A 27410-nucleotide genomic window follows, 5' to 3' on the forward strand; every position below is an offset into this window, starting at 1 on the left:
TGCTGGCAACAAGACCAGTCAAAGTCAGGCCTGCACCGGTGAATCATACTGGTCTTCCAGCCATGAAACAAGGGGTGTCCCCTTCCTTACTGTTAGAAAAATAGACTGGTAAATGTTTTTTGACCAATTTTCCACAATTTTCCACTTGAACAAATTAGATTTGCCAACAAATCAAATACCTGCTTCATAGCAGGCCTATAATGGAGTGAACTAGTGGAATTAACTACATATTCTTTTTTTTTCCTTTTGTGTCTTTTCTGTTTTTTTTCCTGCTTACAATTTGTTTGCAAAATTTTAATTTTCACAGTTGGTGCATATTTTCTTTGAGTTCTGTCACCATCAATTTAGTTATACACATATGCTTCCCATGGAACCGTGTGTAATTCCAAAATGTCATATACACTTTTGAGGGATACATTTTTATCATTTACAGTATTATGACTCACCTACATGGGGTCTGGTTTGCACAAGTTTTTTTTAAGGGATTCAGGAAGACTCGATCTGCCCTTAGTGTCCAATATCTAGACCCCTGGTGCCCAACACACAGGCCGTATGTGGCCCACCATCCATCTGCGTGCAGCCAGCAGAATAGTGGGCACCATACAAAAGGCAGAGTTGCAGCGGGGACCTGGAACACAGAATGAGTTCTGAATGAGAGAGTCTGTATTGTGGGCAGAATTATCACAGTACAAGCAAAATCCCAGCCTGGAGAGATTGAGAGCGGCACGGGAGCTTTTGATGGGTGAGTAATGGGAGTTAACTTTTACTTCCAGCCTGCAATACAGGGGGAAGAGGGGGCTTAACTTTCACTGCCAGTCTACAATACAGAGGGGAGGAGGGGGGTTAACTTTCACTGCCAGTCTACAATACAGAGAGGAGGAGGGGGTTAACTTTCACTGCTAGCCCAAAATATAGGGGGGAGAAGTGGGTTAAGTTTCACTGCCAGCCCACAATAGAGGGGGGAGGAAGGTTAAGTTTCACTGCTAGCCCACAATATAGGGGGGAGGAAGGTTAACTTTCACTGCTAGCCCACAATATAGGTGGGAGGAGGAGGGTTAACATTCACTGTCAGTCCACAATACAGGGGAAAGAGGGGGCAAACGTTTACTGCTAGCCTGCAATACAGGGGGAAGGGGGGTTAACTTTCACTGCCAGTCAACTTTCAAATGTAATTAACTGCACTATCTGATTAGAAAAAAATATTGTAACCATACCTAATGTTAGATATCACTGTCTGCTAAGGTGCTGCTGTCAGGTAGGAGATTTCCATGTGAGCTAAAAATCTTCCTTCGCTATATAATAATTTAGTCTGAATGTATACACGTCTGTTAACATATGTCATCAGAAAAAATACATTTGCAAGCAGCATAATCTGTTTGTAATTGTTTTAACCTTCACAGCCTTCATGTCTGGATTTATTAAGGGGACTCAAGCTGGCATAAATTATTCTGCTGGGCTCCCTGGCCGTTTTGTGTTGCCTTTGTAAAGCTGGCATAAATAGAAAATGTCAAGATGCTCATTTAAAGATAGTGGTGATAAGCAGCTCTATCTAGCTGAATGCATTCTTTAGTAATAAATGGCAGGACTGTTTAGAGGGAAACAACTATCTGTCTTGTATAGAAAGTAACACAGAAAAACACTCTAATAGGACAAGCTAGGTATATTTTTAGCCAGAGAATACAGTGACTCATATTACATTGCATATAAAATACACTTTTCTCCCATCTATCTCATATTGAGCTGTTGGCTCATTTAAAAGAGATGTTATATAGAGTGAATGTTATTAGCAAATGCAATTGTAAATATTTACTGGTACAGAATTCTTCCTTGTTACCTTTGTTATGGTTGCTTGGTGTGCTCTATGATATGCTCATTAGCAGACTGTAAACAAATCATCAAAATAAACTGAGATAACTTGCTGAAGTACAACATATAACAATCTAGGTTAAAGTACGTTGTACTGACCTTACAAACAGCTTGCATTAATGTTTATCAAGGTTGTGGCTCCAAGAACCTGAGCACCTACAAACAAGTCTCTGTGAATATTTTTTTTTTATTATTATTATTATTATTATTATACAGAATTTATATAGCGCTAACAGTTTGCTCAGCACTTTACAATATAGGAGACATCAACAATACAGTTCAATACAAGAGGGTTAGGAGGGTCCTACTCCTTGGAGTTCACAATCTAAGAGGGAGGAGCTGTGGTACAAAAAGTGATAAATGTGGGGGGTGAACTGATAGGAGAAATAGAAGATTTGGTTATTAGATGAAGGCAAGATAGGCTTCCCTGAAGAGATAGGTTTTCAGAGATTGGCTAAAAGTGGGCAGAGTAGGCTGATAGATTGGGGTAGAGAGTTCCAGAGGATGGGGGAGGCTCTGGAGATGAGCATGGGAGGAGGAGACAAGGGAGCTAGAGAGCAGGAGGTCATGGTAGGAGCGGAGAGAATGATTTGGGTGATATTTGGAGACAAGATTGGTGATATAATTTGGGACAGAGATATAAATGGCTTTATATGTTATTCTTAATATTTTGAATTTTATTCATTGGGCAATGGGAAGCCAGTGGAGGGATTGGCATAGAGGGGTGGCAGATATGGAATGGTTGGTAAGGTGGAGGAGTCTGGCAGCAGCATTCATGATAGACTGAAGAGGGGATATTGTGCGATTAGGTAAGCCAGTCAGGAGGAAGTTACAATAGTCAAGAGATAACAAGGGAGTGAATAAGTTGCTTAGTGGTTTCAGTGGTTAAAAGCAGGCATATCTTGGAGATGTTATGGAGGTGAAGTCTATAAGATTTGGACATTGATTGGATTTGGGGCTGAAAGGACAGATGGGAGTCCAAGATTACATCTAGTACCCTGGCACGAGGGGAGAGACTGATAGTTGTATTATTGATCTTGATGGAAAGGTCAGGGGAGGGGGCACTAGCTGGAGGGAATAGTATGAGCTCCATTTTAGAAAGATTTAGTTTGAGGAAGTGGAGTGACATCCATGCCAATATGTCACTTAGTAGGTTAGTAATGTGAGAGGAGACTGAAGGGGTGAGGTGAGGAGTAAAAAAGATAGATTTGTGTGTCACCAGCATAGAGATGGTACTTGAAACCAAGGTAGTTCATCAAGTGACTAAGGGAAGAGGTGTAGATGGAGAAGAGAAGGGGTCCAAGGATAGAACCTTGAGGGACCCCTACAGAAAGCGGAAGTGGAGAAGAGGAGACAGAGTTATAGGTAACACTGAAGGAGCGCTGTGATAGGTAGGAGGAGAACCAGGAGAGAGCACAGTCTCAGAGGCCAAGAGAGTTGAGTTTTTCGAGGAGGAGGGGATGGTCAACAGTATTAAAAGCTGCAGAGAGGTCAAATAGTAAGAGTATGGAGTAGTGGCCATTGGTTTTAGCAGTTAGCAAATCATTAATGAGTTTTAGTAGGGCAGATTCAGTGGAGTAGAATGAGTGAAAGCCAGACTGTAAAGGGTCAAGAAGGTTGTCAGTGAGGTAGGAGCTTAGGCGATTGTAGACTAAGCATTCTAAAAGTTTAGAGGTAAACGAAAGCAGGGAGATGGGTCTTAAGTTGTTCAGGCTGGTGGGGTCCAGTGAGGACTTTTTAAGTATGGGAGTGATCTCTGCATGTTTTAGAGGGGAAGGAAAGGCACCAGTAGAGAGGAAGAGTTTGAAGATGTGAGTGAGGGAGCAAAAGATAGAAAAAGAGGGTGACCGTAGTAGTTGTGAGGGAACAGGATCCAGTGGGTAGATGGTTAAATGGGCTTATGAAAAAACTTTAGTGACCTCTTCAGTAGTAGCAAGGTCAAAAAAGGAAAGTGTTGAGGGAGGTTTAGTATAAGGCATGCTAAGTGGGATAGATGTCTGTGTAGTGGAGATGCCCCTACAAAGTGCATCAATCTTGTTTTTGAAATGATTGGCAATCTCGTAAGCAGTGAGTGAGTTACTGGGTGGAGATGAAGAAAGTAGAGAGTTAAAAGTAGAGAAGAGATGTTGAGAACTGGATGACAAGGTATTAATAAGAGTGACAAAGTAGGCTTGTTTGGCAGCATGGAGGGAGGAATTGTATTTTAAGAAAGCAGATTTATATAGAGTGAATGCTTGCTGGGATTTGGTTTTACGCTACAATCGCTCCAGTGCACAGCTATGTCTCTTAAGATTTCTGGTGTTGTCAGTCTGCCAAGGTTGAAATGGTAGGGGCCTGATACTTCGTGTAGTTAGAGGAGCAAGTGAGTCTAGTGTGGATGAAAGAGAACTGTTGTATACAGAAGTGGCCAGGTCAGGGCAGGACAGGAGAGAGATTCTGTCATAGAGGTAGTCAGTTGCAGAGTCGAAAAGAGAAGAGTAAAAAGTTGTGAAGGTTTCTGTGGGTAATTGTTTGCTGCTTGGAGGGATAGGTGTTTGAAGATGAGGACACTGTGGAGGTGATGATATTGTGATCAGAGAGAGGAAAGGGGGTGTTTGTGAGGTATTAGGGAGTGCAAAGATGGGAGAAAACAAGGCCTAATGTATTCCCATCAGAGTGAGTGGAGGACTGTGTCCATTGTGTTAAGTAAAAAGATGAGGTTAGGTTGAAGAGTTGGGATGTAGCTGGGTTGTTCACATTAGTGGGTATTTCAGAGAAGAGAAAATAGGGTAGCCAGGCAAAGAAGTCATCAAGAAAGTGTGAAACTGGTCCAGGAGGCACAGACGAATGCAGTGAATCTCGAAAGAAGAGAAGGATAGAGAGGGAGGGGAAGGGAGGACTTGAGAAGTCTGTTATAACTTTGTTTCTTATCCTTGGAAACAAAACAGAGTCTTAGGGGTCTATTTAGAAAACATTCATTGCATGAATGTCAGAAGCATTTGTGTATGCTGAACAAAATGTCACTGTATTTTTTTTCTAGAAGATGAATCCCTCTACAAACCACTCCACTTAGCGGAAAAAATGCAGTATAGTTTTCCCATTGAGGTATTTCAGAAAACTGGCTTGCGTTTTGGTCACTAGATTGAGCTGATGATACAGGCATCAATCTATTAGAAAAATATAGTGACATTGTGTTCAGCTTGCCTGAATGTTTCTGGCATTCCTGCAACTAATGTTTTATAACTAGACTGCTTAAATTCATGAAGGGAGTGGGTAAACATATTTGTAGTGGGAAATGGGAATGTCAACATTTCCTCCTGTTTGATGATAATGATAACTTGAATACTATAGCCCCCTTAACCATAACACTAACAAGTCTGAAATCAGTTTGACTGGAGTACACCTATATTTGTAGTTTCTCTTCCTGTGTATGATAGGCTAAGTGGCTCAGGTCATTTAGAAGGGGATGAACTCTTAAGGCTTCAGCATACCAAGACATTTTGGACAATTTGTTGCTCCCAACTTTGTGGGAACAGTTTGTTCCAACATGACTACACACCAGTGCACAAAGCAAGGTCCATAAAGACATGGGTGAGCGAGTTTGGGGTGGAAGAACTTGACTGGCCTGCACAGTCCTGACCTCAACCCGATAGAACACCTTTGGGATGAATTAGAGCAGAGACTGTGAGCCAGGCCTTCTCATCCGACATCACAAATGTGCTTCTGGAAGAATGGTTTAACATTCCCATAGACACACTCCTAAACTTTGTAGACGAACTTTCCAGAAGAATTGAAGCTGTTATAGCTGCAAAGAGTGGGCCAAATCCATATTGAACCCTATGGATGAAGACTGGGATTCCATTAAAGTTCATATGCGTGTAAAGGTAGGCATCCCAATACTTTTGGCAACATAGTGTATGTTTGTCAGTAGTGTCAGGCAGCCTAGCTTTAAGGGATTTCCGGTGAGACGAATCATGACTAGAAATGCCCATGTGCTTAGAAACGGCCGGAGAAGAGTGGTCGGTTGTGTGCATGCACGTGGAAATGCACAATCGCGCACACGTACACGCACGGCGAAGATTGGCGCCAGACGGGCTATTTAAAGAGTGCCTCTGCCCATGATAGGTGCTGACTGGTCTTCAGCTCCCCCTGTGTCCTGCTTGTTCCTGTGTGATTCCTTTATTGCTGACCCGGTTTGTTCCTGACCTGTCTCTGATTGCTCTCCTGATTGATTCTGGTTCCTGACTTCAGCTTTGCTCCTGACCTTGGCTTTGCTTCTGATTCTGTACCATTGATGACCCTGGCTATTCCTATGACACTGCTCCTGTCTCTTTCCATGGCTATGTGCCTTGCTCTGGTGCACGCCTGGCAAACTACAAAACCCGCTCTTCTTGTTACTACTGTGCCTGAATTAGAAGATCATCAGTCTTCCAAGGTCATCATCTGCAAGAGCTGCAAACAACATCTACTGGCGCTCTTGTCCTCCTGGTCCCTAGACTCCCTCTGTTCCAACTCCAGTGGGGTCAGGGCTAGTGACACAAGTGAGGCCGACCTCGTCATTTCAGTCTCCCATCAGGTACATGACACTAGCTATGTGTGATACTAGTTTTATCCTTATTTCACTCTTTATTTTAAGGAGTCTGGACACCTACAGTACATATCTTAATATGATGGGATAAGCCATATATAATACCTTTTGGGAACCCAATCCTTCTGGGGTGGCCCCCTACTAGTATAAAAAATTGGTAAAAATGTTTTTCAACCCCACATGAAACCTAAGAAAGCACCCACATGGGCATTATTGCCTTATATGAACATTTTTTTAATTGCTCTTTTGCATAGCAGTTTAATTACAAATCTTTGGCGGGCAATATTTTGAAGAAGCCTTGGGCTACTTTAGCTGTTCAGTGTCTTTCCTCTCTTTTAAAGCTAAATAAATGTAAGTGCTTTCTTATTCATCTCCTCTTTTGTTGTCAATTATAGCCTGCACACTTTGAACCTTAGTGGGCATAGTCACATGTCATAAATAGGAACATTTTTAATAATAAGCCTATTGGAGATATTTTCCCCTTGACTCTCCCTGCTTGTCCTTTTTTGCAAATCTTCAGTTTGTATATTTTCTTGTCAGTTAATCAGCCTATAATTTGCAATTTTTCTACTATAATGAGAAACGCCACAGCTCCCTTTGTGCTCCAACAGTCTAAACTGTGTGGGATTCCATTCTTGGAGACAAGATCATTTTAGCAACTAAGGGTCTTGTAAGTCTATGGTTATCATTTAAATAGATATCTCTGTATTTCTGCTATATGTATTGCTTCATGTATGGCACAAGTAGGCTTAAATTCTAGATGTAACCACTTTGATATATATTTCCCTGATGAAGATACATATCAGGGATAGAAACGTGTTGGGGCTTTCACATACTGTGGTGAGGTATTATTATTTTGTTATATGTTTCTCATTGTGGTTAACATACTGTTCATGACTATAGACCAATCTGCACTATGACAATATGCATGGTGTTTTTAAGAGATGCATTAAATATTGAAAATTCGTATGCAACTTTTCTTTGTTAATTTAGGGTTTTGGTGCCTAAATCCCAGTACTTGCCTGATTGAGCCATTCTACCATACCCATACCTTAGCTCATAAGTTATTGCATTGCAGTATGCTATGCTAGAATGGTTACAGGTTATATGGTCCTACCATTAATTGTATTTTGCTGCATTGAAGTAAGTTAGGAGTTATAAGAGAATGTTCTAAGGGTGAGTTGGGAAGAGTGACAGGATTAAACAAACTTCTCTGTACTGAACAGGGGCGGACTGACCATTTGGAAACTTGGGCACTGCCCGAGGGCCCGGGGTCAGTAGGGGGCCCCATGAGATGCCCCTGGTACCTCTTTCATAGGCTTTTTTGAGTTTGGGCAAGGACACAGGGGCCCCATGATCCCCTATTGCCCAGGGGCCCCATGAGTTGTCAGCCGGCCCCTGGTACTGAATCATCCACAGTGGACCAAGAGTCTTGAGGAATGGTAGTGGAATATGAAGAGTATGTGGAGGAAGTTTCTAGTGTGGTGTATGATGGGTATGCTTTCTAAGACTGCTCTGTTTCTGCTGTCACTTTTCTATGTTTGTGGTCATGGATGGGTTTGAGTGTATATAGCATGATGTGAGCATGGTACAATTGAGCATGATGTCCAGGTGTAATATGGTGGATGACTAGATGGTAGAGGAATCATGTGTAGGTTGTATTTGACCACCTGCAGTATGTCAAATTTAAGAGCAGATAGTTTCTGTTGAGTAATTTATCTCATGTCATACTCCACTGAGCTTAAAAAAACAATCATGTACAGATACAGTGAGCATTTGCACTATGCAAATTGTGACAACCTACTGCAGTTAACAAACTTTCAGTTTACTGTAACTTTACAGCTAAAAAATACAAATCCTGACTGCATGTAGGAAAACATTTTTTCTTGTATAGAAAAAACTATAATTATTTATACTGCAATTTAAGCTTACAAGTTTGACTTAAAATTACCCTAAGTGCTGCAAACATTTCTGCTATTTGGAACTATGGCAAGCATGAGGAATAACAGCTTGACTACAACGTTTGATTTGGACTGCATGTTATGGTTGATTGCCATCCAGCAGTATATAAGTATGTTACTTAATATTTCTTCTAAAACACACTGAATCTCATGTATAAAAAGGGCCTATTCTCTGCATATTATATAGAACAAGCTATAAAACCTTTGTATTGTTCTAAGATGTAAAAAACAAAAACTTAAGGCATTGGATATTTTTAAGCAATAACCCACCTCACAAAACACCAAATGGACTTTGCCACATGAACCAAGAACTGTCACAAGTTAGTCTGCAGTTTCTTGTTTGTGTATTCTTACCTCCTTGCTGCAGTGCTGTTCCTGATTCCTTTCACATGTGTGGTTTGTTCTGTGCTCACCTATGGGCGTCGTCTGCTACTTTCTGGGTTTTATTTCCTTCCCTTCCATCACTTCCTGTCCAGCCTCCTAGTTTGCTTATCTATATAAGACATGCTTAGTCCAGCCCAGGTGCGGACTGATAACTCACGGGGCCCCCGGGCAATAGAGAATCATGGGGCCCCTGTGTCCTTGCCCAAACTCAAAAAAGTCTATGAAAAAGGTACCAGGGGCATCTCATGGGGCCCCCTACTGACCACAGGCCCTCGGGCAGTGCCCGAGTTTCCAAATGGTCAGTCCGCCCCTGGTCCAGTCTACTTTGCCTGAGCAACTTCTTAGTTCTCTGAGCTCCTGTTTGTTGCAAACTCCTGTATCCTGCACCTGACTTCAAGTGTACCGACCCCAGCTTTGTTCATCGACTCTGCTTGTTTTCCGCCCATCCTGACCTCAGCTTGTCCGTTGGATTTCCTGTTGTCTCCTTCCATTGTACTCCGCTCACGCGAGCGGTCTCCGCATCCTCAGCTGGGCGTACCTGGGGGCTGCAACCTGGTTCCAGCTTGCTGCAAGTCCAATCCCACCATCAGGGGCTCTGGTGAAGAAGCAGGCCGGGGCTTAGACTCCGCACCCTGGGGAACCCCAAGTTGGTGATCTACAAGGGCTAACTACCACAGGTGCTTGACAAAAACAAGCAAAAGAAAAATGGTTCCCCAGAATAAAGAAGTTCACACAATAGCAATAATTGTGGCTGGGTTTAATGAAAAAGATTGCTTTATTAAATACAAAAGTAATCACTTACAAAACATAGTCTATATATCATAAGTTAACCTTCCAGCTTGAAAGGAAATCCCCAAAAAAGAACATACAAGGAGGTGCATACATGACAGACAGCCAAATAACGAGCATATATAACTAAAATAATCCGAACACCACATATTAAAAACACCACGGCAATACAGATCATTATACTGATGTCAAGGTAATAACCCTGGTGTTTAAGTCTCTTGGAAGCTTGAGCTTAGATTTGGTCAATGAAATGTGGAATATACAGGTACACTTTCAATCTGGTCATATTGCCCTAAATAAAGTTAGTATAGTTCCAAAGAAAATCTAAATGTATTAATCCCAAGGACAATTAATTGGGAGTATAAAGAAGCAACATTTGGATCACTGGTGATAACAACACCATCCCACAGGAATTCAATGCTGAAAGATAGTAGCAGCAATAAACAATGGGACAGATCAGGCCAACTGTTTCCTTAAGGTGAAAAAAATCTTCATAAATGGCTCCATACATCAATCAAATCTAGAACCAGGAATCATTTTTCTTTTTATTGTTCTAAGATATATCAATAAGAAAATTTGTGTTAATATACAGTAAACATTCATCAGGTAAAATGTTTATGCTTGCCAATTAATGTAAATCATCAAAGTAATACTAAAGGCTCAATATATATATATAAATATATATATATATATATATATATTTTTTTTTTAAATAACAAACATGTCATACTTACCTGCTCTGTGCAATGGGTTTGCAGAGAGCAGCCAAAATCCTCTTCATCTCAGGTCCCCCACCAATGTTCCTGGGTCCCCCCCCTTCCCCCCTGCTGAGTGCACCTATAGTCATTTCTACTGCTCAATGCACACTACACATCTCATAGTCCAGTCCATTGTCCATAGTCCATCTCAGGAGCGAGAGAGGGTGGCTGTGTACTTACATACATAGGACCATGGAAAATGAATGCAGCCAGATCAGTTTACAGGAGCAAGAAAAAAACAAAAGAATTTGGAAAACCAGAGGAGGCTGATAGCACTAGGGGGTACTTCTTTGAGTTAAGAACATCACTTGAATAGTTTTTTTTAAACCAGAGGTTAGTGTCACTTTAAAGTGGAACTAAAGTCAGGGATACTCACCTATTCTCCAACGGCCCAGTCCTATAAGTTTCTTTGCGAGTATCTGCACCTTCTCTCCAGCTTCTTCCAGGTGCTGGTCTTCAGTCATCTTGACTAAGCAGTGCAGGATGACGTCATCTTCTGCAATAAAGAACCTGCCTATTTCCAATTAATTTTTTCAGCCTTTCGTTCCGTTGTAAGATTCACAGATTTTTTTCCTTAATTTTATGTTATCTGCTTAATGATGTATGTCCGGCCACAACATAGTTTTCTAGTTATAGCTACAGTGGAGTAGAGTTAGATTCCCTGTTGAGTTTTTACTGCTATATAAAGTTCTATTTTAGTCTTGGTGACAACAACTTCACCAGACAGGGCAAAATGGTAATTGTGACAGACCAAACCGGGACTGGGTCTTTTGGAGGAGACTGCAGGCTAGCCTCTTGCCTACTGACTGTGGGCCCTGGCATTTGAAGGGGATTTATTCTTTGGGAAGTATATGCCTGAGGGATCTTTTGGAGTAGTTTTACTTCAGATTCAAGACCATGTCTCCCCAAAACACACTGACTCTGAGAACAGGAGGATCCAGATTTGGGGTCTCTTTACCCAAACTAGCATTGACAGATTGACAGCTTCACTTCCACTCCTAGATAGAGAGAATCTAAGCAGATATTAATATAATTAGCTCAAAACAACCTGATGCTAAAGTTTCTTGCTGTAATTTGTTTATTAAGTCGTGACATGTTTACCATTGTGACTTGATCCCATTGATAATTGAGTTAATTGAGTCGCCTATTGATTCTGTCTGTTGACTAGTTGTCCTGGAGGTTATTACGTGATGTGATTAGTCTTGTGTCAACTTGACCTCATTACCTTATCAGTGTGGGATGTTTATCTCAGTGTTTAATGTTTTGTCTTTATTGTTTATGTGGGGACTGCCCCTATTTCTGAAGTGTATAAAAACCTGTATGTAAGTTCCAGTAGCACCTAAGCTAGTGTTGTCTAGTTCTTGGGTGCAATGCTCAGCTATATTACCTTTGTTTTGTGTCCCAGTGCTGAGGACGCAGTTCTCTGATGGAAGCACCCAGGTGCCAGGTAGTTTGTCACTGTAGTTTTTCAAACAGCAACACAGACAGGGAAATTTTTTTTTATGCTGTCTTCGTCCCTGTTGCAAAGTTTCCATGACTTTTGTCTTGTAACATTATTGCTATCAGGACAGGAAATTAGGGAATATCGCTCTAAAAGAAATGCGCATAGCAGTGAAAACCGGACAGAGGTTCTAATTTTCCTCACTCTATTCAAAACTAAAACTAAAAAAAGCAAAAAAAAGTTTTGACTGAACATTTACTTTAAAGTAGTTGGAAAATAAAATACACTACTGTGTTATTGTATTTACCTAACTTGACCTTATTGCATTTTCAGTAGGTGTACAATACAAAGTAAAACCACACCATCAATTATAAAGGTAGTCAACATTTTATCAAGTAACTAGCAAGTTTCTAAACTTCAAAATTTATGTCTGTTTTTTTATTGTCATGATATTTTGAGATCATATCCAAGGGGCAATAAAATATAACAAGAACTTCCCCTGTAGAAAGTCTTTCAAGAGTCATCTTCTTTAACTAAACCAGCTGCCATAAAATGTCATTGTCAGAGAGTGCTTGTGGCGGTATAGTAGGATAGCACTTTTGTAGCATGTAAAATGTCAAAGATAAGTGAGATGAAAATGATTGATCTTTTTTTTGGGTAATGGATACACTGGCTGGTGTTTGGAAATAAAAGTGCCCCAAACCTAACACAACGCTGCTTCGAAAGAGTTGTATTTATTACTGAAATTATTTCCATTTTATTATCAGATTTATTTTAACAGTAGCATTTTTTATGGTTGTGGTAAAAACATTTCTTGAATACAGTTCACTTCTCAAAACTTGTAAAACAAGCAGATGACAGTATTTGAATGTTAAAAAGAGGGCTCCTGCTGAGACAAAATATTGGCAGGAAACTTAAAAAGAAGGCATGTTTCTGCACTTTTTCCCACAGAAACACCTGATGATTAGAAATGTGTAGACCAGTGTTTCTCAATCTTTTTCAGTCAAGGCACCTTTTACAATTATAAATGACCTTGGACACACCAGTCTAAAATGTAAAAAAAAAGTAAATGTTACTTAAAGAATCAATTTTTCTTGGTAATCCTTATAGTGATATAATATGTTCCCTGGGAGCACAATTGAGAGCAAATGTATATCAGGAAATGTATGTAAAAGAACGTTAAATGTGCTCCCAGATGAATTTACCCAATACAAATCAATAAAGATGCATTTTTTATTGTTATAAAAAAGAACAAAACCATATTCCCATTATGCAGGAATTCTAAGCATAAAACCAAACACTGATACAGAAAAGACCTTTGTTCACTGTTTACATGCATCCTCAAGAGTCAACACATTTTGTGGGTTGACCACCCCACTTCTTTAGGACTGAGACAGATGCAATGGTAGTTGTCCTCCAAAGTCTTGATCAAATGTGTAGAAAGTACATAATACCATTTAAAAACTGTACACTTCAATGATCATAAAAGTATACACATTCACCAGTTACTGGTTACTTACTTTTATTTGGGGGGGGGGGGTATTTGGTTTGTGGGATCTATATGGAGTGAATTTATTGAATGTACTATGATGTTAGAAGAATATGTAGCTTATTTGTGTATAGAAGAAAAAAATAATAAAAAAAGAATGGAGAAAACCGAAGTTACTTACAAATGGCATAAATATATATAATTTGTCAGTCAAATAAACTCTCTGGTTTCAGTTGATAATTTAAATTGATTTGTACTGGGTCAGTTCATCTGGGAGAATATTTAAAGTCTTTTTTCTACTTACATTTCCAGGTAAATGTTACTTACCATCAATGAGAAACATGAGCAGGGATGATAAACGCAACCACTCTATTCTGGCAGGAATGAATGAAGGCAGACATGGAGCTCGTGGTCCAAGGTTCCTGTACTTGTTCCTGATGCAGTATAGGCTCAAACAGTCAATAGACCAGTAGTTTGTTATGCAGGATTCAGTGGTCAGTAGTTTGTAATGTAGAGTTTAGTGGTTAGTAATTTTTAATGCAGAGTTGAGTAGTCAGTAGTTTGTAATGCAGAGTTCAATAGTCAGTACTTTGTACTACAGAGTTCAGTGGTCAGTAGATTATGAAGCAGAGTTCATGGATCAATAATGTGTGATGCAGAGTTCAGTGGTCAGTAGTTTGTACTGCAGAGTTTGATGTTCAGTAGTTTGTACTGCAGAGTTCAGTGTTTAGTAATTTGTGATGCGCAGTTCAGTGGTCAGTAGTTTATGACATAGAGCTCAGTGGTCAGTAGTTTGTACTGTAGAGTTTAGAGGTCAGTAGTTTTTATGACACAGAGTTCAGTGGTCAGTAGTTTGTACTACAGAGTTTAGTGGTCAGTAGTTTATGACACGGAGTTCAGTGGTCAGTAGTTTGTGATGCAGCGTTCAGTGGTCAGTAGTTTTTAGTGCAGTGTTCAGAGATCATTAGTTTGTACTGCAGAGTTCAGTGGTCAGTAGTTTGTGATGCAGCGTTCAGTGATCAGTAACTTTTAGTGCAGTGTTCAGAGATTAGTAGTTTGTGATGCAGAGTTCAGAGATGAGTAGTTTGTGATGCAGCGTTCAGTGGTTAGTAGTTTTTAGTGCAGTGTTCAGAGATCAGTAGTTTGTGATGCAGCGTTCAGTGGTCAGTAGTTAGTGAGGCAGAGTTCAGTGGTCAGTAGTTTGGTGGATACACTCATGATCTCTGCCTCTGCCAATCAGAGGAAGCTTTGTATTCATTCATTGAATACAAATCTTTCTGTGAGTGACCTGTCCCCTTTCTCACTACCAGAACACAGCGCTGTACGTAGCTGAGGCTACATACAGGTAATAAATAGACTCCCAGAAAGTACACCTGGTAGTGTATTAATTACAAACGGCCCAAATTAACAATTTAAAGGGACATTAAATGTGGAGATCAGTTATATTCAGCCAAATGATGTGGATTTGACCAGTACTCTTTCTTACTTCTAGAAAAATTTGTATAATTCAAGACTGTGTGTATGACAGACCCAAGAGAGCATGTCTATTAACTGGAAAACAAAATCTCTGCTGGATTATGTTCTTTCAAGTTTATACAGTATTGTGTTGTTTGTAATGTGCAAATCTTTCCTTTTTCCTGCATAACTATTGTCTTGAACACTAAATAAAGTCATTGAAATAAAAGTGCACACAATGCTATTACACTTTTTCCCTAGAAAAGTGAAGCTTGATGTGCTCAAATAAATATCTTTTAGAAAGTATTTTGTAATTTATTATTTCTATTCAATAAGTTTGCAACAAACCTAGTTGTCTTAAGTTTTCAAAGCAAGAAATACTGTCATGCTGTTTCACATCTCAGAAACAGATAACCAATTATGCAAATATGGATTTTGCAGCTCTCATGCAGAATATTTTTATGGTACCAGCTTGTACAGAAGAGCAGTAATCCTTAGTAAATCTTAAAACTGTTGGATTTAGTTTTCTTTATTTTCTGCACAAAACATATTACATGGCTTCATGTGTAGTAACTTTATAAATATTTCCTTGTTTATTAATTATGACAAAAAGTTATTATTAATAATTATTTTGTCAGCTACATCTAAAATATTGCATATTACTATTTTGCTTTCTGTTTTTGAACTTGAAGTATCTATATCAATTTCCTGTCTCTATAGATAATCCATAGCTCCTTTGTATGTATAGATGTGTGTGGGTGTGTGTGTTTGTGTGTGTGTATTGTGGCAGTGCGGTATCCTGTCAAGGTCTAAATCAAGCTTATAACCCAGGGTTCTCAACTAAACAGGTTGAGAGGCTCCAGGTGGTTTGCTTAATGCAGAGGAAACTGGTTTGTCAGTTTCCTCGTTGGTTTGTAAAGCCCATTTTGGGACCTGGGGCCTGGAGATTTTGAAGTGATTTGGGAGGGATGAAATCTCCAATCCTGGGTACATGTTTTCAGAACCCCCAGATCACTGATTGCACAGGTGTGTGCAGGTCTTTTTGTAGAGTCCAAACCATGGTTCTAGGCTCCACCTCGGCAGACAGGAGCAGGGGTGGACTGACAACTAATGGGGCCCCGGGGCAATAGGGGATCATGGGGCCCCTGTGTCCTTGCCCAAACTCAAAAAAGCCTATGAAAAAGGTACCAGCGGCATCTCATGGGGCCCCCTACTGACCCCGGGCCCTCGGGCAGTGATTGAGTTTCCAAATGGTAAGTCCGCCCCTGGACAGGAGGTTGTTGCCCAGGAGTCAGGAGAGCTCCACCAAGGAGAGGTGGGAGCCAGAGCAGCAAGGGGCTGCTAGCTGTGTGCAAAACAGCTATTAAGGAAGGAGTCTGCAGGAGACAGCTGTGAGCTTGAAGGGGAAGGCCAGAGTGGCAGAAGTGTGTGTACAAGCCAGGAGGCTAAAAGTCTGTGTTTTTGAAGAGTGAAATGCTGAAAACCCCTGTAAGAGAAATTTATGGAACTTTCTTTTAAATAAAACTGGGCTAAAATGGTCCTTAAAAAAGAAGAAAGTGAGTGGCTGTGTGCTGTAAAAGCTGTATGCTTGATGCTAGTTCTTACAGTATGTGTGTGTGTGTATATATATATATATATATATATATATATATATATAGTCCAGAATATAATGAGAATGAAGTTCCTACGCTCAGGAAGGGCTCTGTGAAGGGAAAAGCTAGCCAAGGTCACTTGAAGTGGGGTGGCAGGTATACGTTAGAACACTGATCATCTGTGTTCCATCCCTGTCAGAGTCAAGACAATTTGACCCTGTTCACGTGCCTCGTACCTGCTGCCAGTACAATGTGATCACTGTACCCAATCACAACAGATCACATGACAATTGCAACCAATAAATGGCTTCAATGCCATTCCTTATGTAAAATTGTATTGTTAGCTGTGATTGGTCACAGAGATTACATGGTACAGATAGGGCCAATCACAGCCCATCTGTACTGTGTGATTAGTTGTGTGTAATGTGTAAAAAAAAAAATGTGTAAAAAAAAATCATGACAATGTACCCAATCACAGCAGATCACTTGACAATTGCAAACAATAAACGGCTTCAATTCATGCCATTCCTTATATAAAATTGTATTGTTAGCTGTGATTGGTCACAGTGATCACATGGTACAGACAGGGTCAATCACAGCCCATCTGTACTGTGTGATTAGCTGTGTGTAAAGTGTAAAAAAAAAAAATGTGTAAAAAACAAAAATCATGACAAAAAATTACAACTTCAAAAAACTCGCAATGCCTCTTACTAAATACCTTTTATATAAATATACTTTCCAAAAAGGGGTCATTTGGGGATATTTGTACTGTCCTGACACTTTTAGCCTTAAAAAATTGTTAGAACATCAGGATAGATTTTCAATTTTCAGATATACACCATAGTTTTTAGACTCTACAATTTTACTAAAGACTAAATAATATATAATGATTTGGGAAAATGTGGCAGAATACATTTTGGTCTAAATATAGGAAGAACAATTATTTATTTGTTAAATTTAATAACAGAAACAAAGAAAAACGTGTTTTTTTTCAAAAATGTTGGTCTTTTTTCGTTTATTTAGCAAAATATAAAAAACCCTGGAAAGAATTAAATACCACCAAACGAAAGCTATATTTAAGTGAAAAAAAAATATAAAAATTTAGTTTGGGTACAGTGTTGCATGACAGCACAATTCTCATTCAAAGTGCAAGAGTACTGAAAGCTGAATATTGGCCTGGACAGGAAAAGAGTAAACGTGCCCGATATCGAAGTGGTGAAGCAGTTACTACACCATTTTTTTTATATTAAGACTTTACATAAATGAATAAAGTTGACCATTGTAAGCACCCCTGTCAATGTTAAATAGTTTGTCTCAATTCTTTAACTGTCACTTTTACCATAAAGCTTGCTCTGTTAAGGAAATTGAAAAATAACAGATTTACTGTCTGGATTACAAAGAGAAAACAGAGGAAATAAGTCCAAAAAAAAATAATGCAGCCACCACATCTAAGAAATGGTAAGCTGCAATACATGTTCGCTTTTGAGTTTAACACCACTTTAAAGTTTTGGACAAAAATCGATTTTGCTTTCCAACTACTACTCTATTGCTGCAGCGTGCTGCAGTTCACAGAAACAACATTTAAAATCCGCTTTGTTTCTCCTTTTATCCATTGTGTTTATAATAATCTAAAACTGCTTTCAACTTGTGATTGTGTTTTCTCAAGCACAGTAACAAAATACACATAGAATTATGCTGAGCAGCGAGGCGCGGATGATACCAGAAAATAACATTTTATTTACAAAAGGTATTTGTATTGGGCTCAGTAATTTCTCAGCTCAGAGGTTCATAACTTTCAAAAGAAAAAGCTTGGGCAAAATCTTGCAAACTTTTTCTTTGCAATAGCTTTATGTTATACTGTAAAATCAATATAGAAGCTAAGGTAATGTTTTAAAGATGTGATTATGTTATCCTAAAAATGTTAGAATATGGATTTAAAGTAAGAAAGACAGTTTTGTTTATTAATGTTTACTAGTCGGAATTTTCACATCTGTATCAAGTATATTGACTTGTATACACATCTTTCTGTTTATCTGCCAGAGGGAATTTCATCTATGTAGTGTGTGTGTGTGTGTGTGTTTTAATAATAAACACAATGTAAAATTAACAAATACGATCCACAGAAATTGATTACAATTCCTGTTTTACTATGTCTGCTATTGGTTTTAAGTAGTATGTCAGCAAAATGTTTATTATCAGTGGAATGCAGAAAGTGTTAAAACCTCTGCCAGTTTTCTATAGCTGTCTGTTTCCATTAGGGAAAGGTTTGATAACATTTACCTTTATTTCATAAGCTAGTGAAACATAAAGCATGTGATGTGGCTCTGCAGAAGTTAATGCATGATCCCTGTCTGTAGTGTGAGACCTGACATTTCCGATCCCACAGTCCTAGAATTTCTCAGTGTAGTGCTGGTGCAGGAGAAAGCTACACAATAATTAGATCTGACACAGACACAAGCAGGCAGAGCAGTAACAGACAAATGGATAGCTCCCCATTAAGCTGGAAGATGTTTTTTCCATTAGCCCTCAGCATTTGCGATGCGATAAAGAACGATGGCAAGCAGGGGCGGACTGACAACTCATGGGGACCCCGGGCAATAGGGGATCATGGGGCCCCTGTGTCCTTGCCCACACAAAAAAGCCTATAAAAAGGTACCAGGGACATTTCATGGGGCCCCCTACTGACCGAGGACCCTCGAGCAGTGCTCGAGTGCTCGAATGGTCAGTCCACCCCTGATGGCAAGACATTCATGAAATGCTATGTGACCAGTAACAGGAAGTTGTCTTGTCCTTTTGGTTTACATATATCCGGATTTGATCATGACACTACAAATTGCTGCTCATCTTTAAAAGGCAAGGCAAACCAAAGGATTATGTCCTCCCCTGCTATCCATGGAGTCATCTCTATCACCCTCCCCCCCCCCCCGGCCCCCCTCGGTCTATCCTTAGCTCCACATGCAGCACTGGAGAATCATTACTCACACTAATTGAACTCATTATGGTTTGTTGTTGTTTCTTTCTATTACTAATCTTTATTTACTCAATACCATAAGTTATGCCGCACTGTTTCTTTGAGCCTCTCTCTCTCCTTCTATATAAGAACATTGAAACTGTGCATTTTTTACCCCTGTATTTTGCTGTCAATGTACTGTCCAATGCCTACTGTTAATGTCCCCCTCCCTATGTTATAATACCAATAAAAAGTTTGAACAAGAAAAAGGCAAGGCAAACAAACAGCACAGGGAATATAACTTCACTAATACCTATTTAACTACTTGCCCTCCAGATGATTTACCCCCCTTCCTGACCAGGCCATTTTTTGCGATACGGCGCTGCATTACTTTAACTGACAATTGCACTGTCATGCAATGCTGCACCCAAATGAAATGTATGTTCTTTTTTCCCACAAATAGCTCTTTCATTCAGTGGTATTTGTGTGTTTTTAATTTTTTGCCCTATAATCAAAGAAAGATTGACAATTTTGAAAAAAAAAACAATATTTTTTACATTTTCCTATAAAACATATCCAGTAAAAACATTTTAAAAATCAAATTTTGTCATAAATTTAGGCCAACATGTATTCTGCTACATGAATTTGCTAAAACAAAAATCCCAATATGTGTAAATTAATTGGTTTATGTGAAAGTTATAGCATCTACAAATGGCAGTATATATACTGAATTTTTTTTATACTAGTAATGGCGGCAGTCAGGGACTTATAGTTGGACTGTGGGACTGTGGCAGACATTCTGACTCCAACTGACACTGACTGTCACTGACATCCCCAGTGACCCTAATACAGTGATCAGTGCTAATAAAAAGCACTGACACTATACTAATGACACTGGGCAAGAAGGAGTTAACATCTGGGGCCATCAAAAGGTTAACTGTGTACTGTTTTACTATGTGTGTTGTGTGTGATTTACTATGCAGAGCAAAACAAAGCAGCATGCTGGAGCTGACAGGGGAGAGATCTGTATTGTTTACATATAAAATATAAAAGTTGATGCAGCGCTAAAAGTTCTTATACCTGAACAAAGTACAAAATCAGAATATGTAGATAGGTGTATAAAGATGACCCAAATCCACATGGGGATAAGTAGGAAACAATGGCCCTCAATAAACAGATAACAGTGGTTAAGTGCAGGATGAAGTGTCCATAGTTCATATATCTAAAGAAGTGCAGGTGAATCACAGCACACTCCAAAAACGTGATCCCAGGCAGTCTTGCTGCAATGGCCTCTCACCTCCACTCTATGACCCTACAGGGCCACAAAGCATACTGTAGATCACCTCGGAATCCTCCAATTCAGAGACTCTTTAGATAGGATGGCATCACATGAACAAGGACAGTATTCATCCAGACCAGTAGGCAAACGGAAAACACTCTCCTCCGATGTCACAACCGCTCATAGGCTCATAAATGAGGAGATAAACACAGTCCTCATAGTGTATTACCGCTTTAATTGCAAATGGGCAGCAAATATCCAAAAAGGGAAAAAATAATCCACTTACATGGCAAACAGCTAGTATACAGATGGCAATACTGTGCTGGGTGTACAGCAGGATCAAAAAGGTGCACCAAGATGGCGTCACGCCGGAAGTACGTCACCACGCTAATGCCGTCGACGCGTTGCGTCACGTAACTCGTGACTTCATCAGGACAGCGTGATTGGCCGGCAGTACTTCCTTATAAAGGCCAGGAACCCGCACCAATCCAAACTACAGTGGGCGGTGCGATCGCGGCCATATTCTAATGGTCCAATGTGCAAAGAACCTGTGCAGCCATATTACTGTGGTCCAATATGGACGGACCTTCTCCCATTAGGTCTAGCGATCCCAGTGAGGTAACATAACTAAAATAAAAGGCACCACACGGCCAATATCTCTCAATAGTGAGCACATTAATCATGGGGAGACTAATATAAAAAAATATAAAAAATAGATGTGGAAAACCACATACTTTAATAATGGATAAATAAGATAAAACGAGCATGTCCATATAATAATATATAGCTTGCCCTGTAAATATAAAATATCATACAAAATTGTATGAACTAAAATATGTAAATAATATATGTATAAACTAAATAAAATTTAAAAAAAATAAAATATATATTAATTAATTACTAAATTAATTAATAATTAAAAATAAAAGCTCCTTTGTAATCCTGCATGAACTCTTTGCATCAAATACTATAACACACAATAAGTCAACATAGGAAATTTTATCGGTCACTGATAAAACAGTTCAAGTCGAACTCAATATTGAGTCCCATCGGGGCAAATGTATCCATAAGGAAAATATATTTAGATTCTGTCTGACTTAAAGATCTCACTTTATGGGACCCTCTCCAATGTTTCTTATATTTTTCAACTCCCCAAAATTTGAGACCAGAAGGGTCTTGATTATGGTACAGCCAAAAATGATTGGATAGACAGTGTTTCGGGAAACCCTTTTTTATATTCTGGACATGTTCTCTCAACCGGACCCATAAGGGTCTTTTTGTCCTTCCCACATATTGCAAACCACATCCGCATTGGAGAACATATACGACCCCCTCCGTTCTACAAGATATAAAGTCCTTAACTTGAAAGGACCTACCATTACTAGTGGCTGTGAAGGAGCTCAATCTAGTGTTCGAACCCCTTGTGGCTCTACAGGCATAACAGATCTTACACGGGAAAAACCCTTTTTGATCAAGAAACGTGGCCTTAGAACTATTAGTAGGGGGGTCCAATACACTACGAACCAATTTGGACCTAAGGGAAGGAGCCTTCCTATATATGAATTTGGGTGTAACCGGTAACAATTTTGAGAGAATGGGGTCAGTAATTAAAATCGGCCAACAACGTGTAAATACACTTTCTATCTGTTTGTAATTGCTAGTAAAGTCCAGAATAATTGCCGTATGGTCCCCCGAGTCTTCTATTTTAGGTTTATCCATAAGGAATTTACTCCTCGTCATTGTTCCCACTTCTGCGATCTTATTTTTAATCATTTCTCTAGGGTAACCTTTGCTACAAAATCTCTCTTCCATAATATTAGCTTGCTCATAATATTCCTTGATATCTGTGCAATTCCTTCTAAGTCTGACCAGCTGTCCTTTCGGGATATTCATCAGCCAAGGAGGAAAGTGGCAACTATCTAATGGTATGTATCCATTACGATCTACTTTTTTGAAAAAAGTTTTGGTATGAAGATTATTATCCCTCACCGAGATGCACAAATCCAAGTAATTGATAGAAGTGCCACTTATTTCCCACGAGAGCTTGATGCATTTATCATTACTATTTAACTGATTTAGAAAAGACAATAAATCAGATTCCAACCCATCCCAGATAATGATAACATCGTCAATAAACCTTTTATAAAGGAGTAGTTGTCTAGGGGGATTCTGATACACTGCCTCCTCCTCCCAGTGGGCCATAAACAAGTTGGCCACACTGGGAGCAAACCTAGCCCCCATAGCCACTCCTTTCATTTGGTTATAAAACTGTTTTTTATACCAGAAGTAGTTATGGGAGAGACAGTACTCCAGACTTTCTAGAATAAATTTCCTCTGTGGCCATTGGAGGTCACTAAATACTCTGATACCCCAGCCTACTGAGTCCACTGCATCTTTATGATCAATGATGGTATATAAAGCAGAAACATCTGCACTCGCAAGCAGGATACCATCCTTTATGTGGATACCATCTAATCTAACAGTTGTATAAGGTGTTTAGTGTCTCTCAGGTAGGCCTTAGTTTTAATGACCAGGGGTTGGAGGAAAATATCAATATATTGACCCATCCTAGACATGACAGATTGTATCCCATTGACAATGGGTCGCCCTGGTGGATTCAAGGGGTCTTTATGTATCTTCGGTAGGGTATAGATAACTGGTAATCTACATACATCTGGAACCAAATATAAAGCTTCTTTTTTATTAAGTATCTTATTATCCTTTCCTTTTTTGACTAATGCAACAAGATCCTTTTTAAATTGACTGGTCGGATCTTTTAATAAGGGGAGGTATGTATTGGTGTCCCCTAATTGCGACTCCAATTCTTTCTCGTAATACTCTTTTGAAAGTATCACTATACTCCCCCCTTTATCAGCAGGTCTGATAACTATATTGTCCCTTTTGGACAGCCTCTTCTGTCCAATATATAATGCTTTATTTTGCCTCACTTTCCCAGGATTAAGTTTCTTCATGTCACTAATGACCATTTTTTTAAAAACCTCTAGCTGATTGTTGTTAGTTACTTGGGGATTGAATAAAGATTTATTCCTTAATCCCGTATGGGCAAAAACATCACTACTCGCATTAGATATCACATTCTTGGCTCCTGGCAGACTATAGAAGTATTTCTTAATATTAAGTTTTCTCACATATTTGAGAGTGTCTATATACATATTAAATCCATTTACAGCTATGGGGGGAGCATATTTAAGGCCTTTGTCTAACACCAACAGTTCTTCAGTGGTAAGTGAGACTGGGCTGAGATTGAACACCCCTTCCCCTACAACTCTCTTTTTCTTTTTGGCCTTCCAACCCCCTCTGCATCCCCTCCTCTGTCGAAACTTCTCCGGACTGGGCTGAGATTGGTTCTGCCCCTCTCTAAAAAACCTTCATTCTGTTGAGACTCAGTGTGTTGTGTTCTTAAAGGTTCATATCTATTATGTGTAGATACAGGACTGCTAGTATAAGGATGGTGATAATTCCTCTGACCGTAGTACGGACCAGGGCTTCTGCCATGTGAAGGTCCAGGGCTTCTACCTTGTGAAGGTCCATAATATGGTCGAGGTGGAGCTTCGTATGGATAGTGATTATATCTCTGGGGTATATTATAATCACGTCTAGCATAATCCTGATAAGGTTGCTGATAATTGTTTCCCTGTGTGTAATTAGTATTTTTCCATTGTTTCCCCCTTTTATAAGGCTTTTTCTTAGGCTGTCCCCCACTACGTGGTTGCCAACCTTTTTTGGGGGAATGATTCATAGGACGATTGGAGGAATAATTATAAGGAGGTTTAGAACCATTATCTGGAGATTTAAACGGTCCAGAATTAGTATTAAATCTAATTTCCTTCACTGGTGTAGTCCTAATGGATGCTGCTTCAGTCTCAGCTATGGTATTTTGCCACTTAAAGACCTGATCTATATGGAAATCATTCAGATCTCTATAATACTTCTTAATTTTCCTACATTTTACCTCCTGGTCTACTTTTTCCAAGTCTTTATATAATCTATTGGTAAGATTGATAACTTCTGGGTTATCTTTAAGGGGGTCTAGTTTGCACTTAATATCAGAAATCAAAGTTTCCAGATGTTTCATTTTCTTTTGTTTCCTCTTAAGGAGGAATTTAACCAGTTCCAACCCTCTTTCTTGGAAAAAGTTAAACCACTCATCTTTGTCTTCTGTATCTAGTAGCCCATCACTGATGGGAACATCCCATCTAAGACGCCTGGGGACTAGCTTATCCTTGAGATACCTCTCATGCGTAATCATATCCCACCAAGTGGTAACTTTTTTCTCCATAAGGTGACCCAGTCTCCTAAACTGAGTATCTAGGTCACTATTAGGATCATTAGGAGGTTTGGAAAAAACCTCTTCAATATTAATGGGTCTACTATCAATAAAACCAAATACATCCATAATCTGCAGCAGGAAGTGGACTGGTAAGAATAATAGACTAAATCACATAGATATATATCCTCCTGCGCTCTTATGGTAAACAATAGAATAAGCTAGAAAGCAGCCAGCATCTGTCCCATACCAAGCGAAGGCAATATGAATAAAATATAAAAGTTGATGCAGCGCTAAAAGTTCTTATACCTGAACAAAGTACAAAATCAGAATATGTAGATAGGTGTATAAAGATGACCCAAATCCACATGGGGATAAGTAGGAAACAATGGCCCTCAATAAACAGATAACAGTGGTTAAGTGCAGGATGAAGTGTCCATAGTTCATATATCTAAAGAAGTGCAGGTGAATCACAGCACACTCCAAAAACGTGATCCCAGGCAGTCTTGCTGCAATGGCCTCTCACCTCCACTCTATGACCCTACAGGGCCACAAAGCATACTGTAGTTCACCTCGGAATCCTCCAATTCAGAGACTCTTTAGATAGGATGGCATCACATGAACAAGGACAGTATTCATCCAGACCAGTAGGCAAACGGAAAACACTCTCCTCCGATGTCACAACCGCTCATAGGCTCATAAATGAGGAGATAAACACAGTCCTCATAGTGTATTACCGCTTTAATTGCAAATGGGCAGCAAATATCCAAAAAGGGAAAAAATAATCCACTTACATGGCAAACAGCTAGTATACAGATGGCAATACTGTGCTGGGTGTACAGCAGGATCAAAAAGGTGCACCAAGATGGCGTCACGCCGGAAGTACGTCACCACGCTAATGCCGTCGACGCGTCACGTAACTCGTGACTTCATCAGGACAGCGTGATTGGCCGGCAGTACTTCCTTATAAAGGCCAGGAACCGCACCAATCCAAACTACAGTGGGCGGTGCGATCGCGGCCATATTCTAATGGTCCAATGTGCAAAGAACCTGTGTAGCCATATTACTGTGGTCCAATATGGACGGACCTTCTCCCATTAGGTCTAGCGATCCCAGTGAGGTAACATAACTAAAATAAAAGGCACCACACGGCCAATATCTCTCAATAGTGAGCACATTAATCATGGGGAGACTAATAAAAAAATATAAAAAATAGATGTGGAAAACCACATACTTTAATAATGGATAAATAAGATAAAACGAGCATGTCCATATAATAATATATAGCTTGCCCTGTAAATATAAAATATCATACAAAATTGTATGAACTAAAATATGTAAATAATATATGTATAAACTAAATAAAATTTAAAAAAAATAAAATATATATTAATTAATTACTAAATTAATTAATAATTAAAAATAAAAGCTCCTTTGTAATCCTGCATGAACTCTTTGCATCAAATACTATAACACACAATAAGTCAACATAGGAAATTTTATCGGTCACTGATAAAACAGTTCAAGTCAAACTCAATATTGAGTCCCATCGGGGCAAATGTATCCATAAGGAAAATATATTTAGATTCTGTCTGACTTAAAGATCTCACTTTATGGGACCCTCTCCAATGTTTCTTATATTTTTCAACTCCCCAAAATTTGAGACCAGAAGGGTCTTGATTATGGTACAGCCGAAAATGATTGGATAGACAGTGTTTCGGGAAACCCTTTTTTATATTCTGGACATTTTTTCTCAACCGGACCCATAAGGGTTTTTTTGTCCTTCCCACATATTGCAAACCACATCCGCATTGGAGAACATATACGACCCCCTCCGTTCTACAAGATATAAAGTCCTTAACTTGAAAGGACCTACCATTACTAGTGGCTGTGAAGGAGCTCAATCTAGTGTTATCAGACCTGCTGATAAAGGGGGGAGTATAGTGATACTTTCAAAAGAGTATTACGAGAAAGAATTGGAGTCGCAATTAGGGGACACCAGTACATACCTCCCCTTATCAAAAGATCCGACCAGTCAATTTAAAAAGGATCTTGTTGCATTAGTCAAAAAAGGAAAGGATAATAAGATACTTAATAAAAAAGAAGCTTTATATTTGGTTCCAGATGTATGTAGATTACCAGTTATCTATACCCTACCGAAGATACATAAAGACCCCTTGAATCCACCAGGGCGACCCATTGTCAATGGGATACAATCTGTCATGTCTAGGATGGGTCAATATATTGATATTTTCCTCCAACCCCTGGTCATTAAAACTAAGGCCTACCTGAGAGACACTAAACACCTTATACAACTGTTAGATTAGATGGTATCCACATAAAGGATGGTATCCTGCTTGCGAGTGCAGATGTTTCTGCTTTATATACCATCATTGATCATAAAGATGCAGTGGACTCAGTAGGCTGGGGTATCAGAGTATTTAGTGACCTCCAATGGCCACAGAGGAAATTTATTCTAGAAAGTCTGGAGTACTGTCTCTCCCATAACTACTTCTGGTATAAAAAACAGTTTTATAACCAAATGAAAGGAGTGGCTATGGGGGCTAGGTTTGCTCCCAGTGTGGCCAACT

This window comes from Staurois parvus, unplaced genomic scaffold (assembly GCF_062004578.1).
Source record: "Staurois parvus isolate SC_StPar_1 unplaced genomic scaffold, SC_StPar_1.0 ptg000682l, whole genome shotgun sequence".
NCBI lineage: Eukaryota > Metazoa > Chordata > Amphibia > Anura > Ranidae > Staurois > Staurois parvus.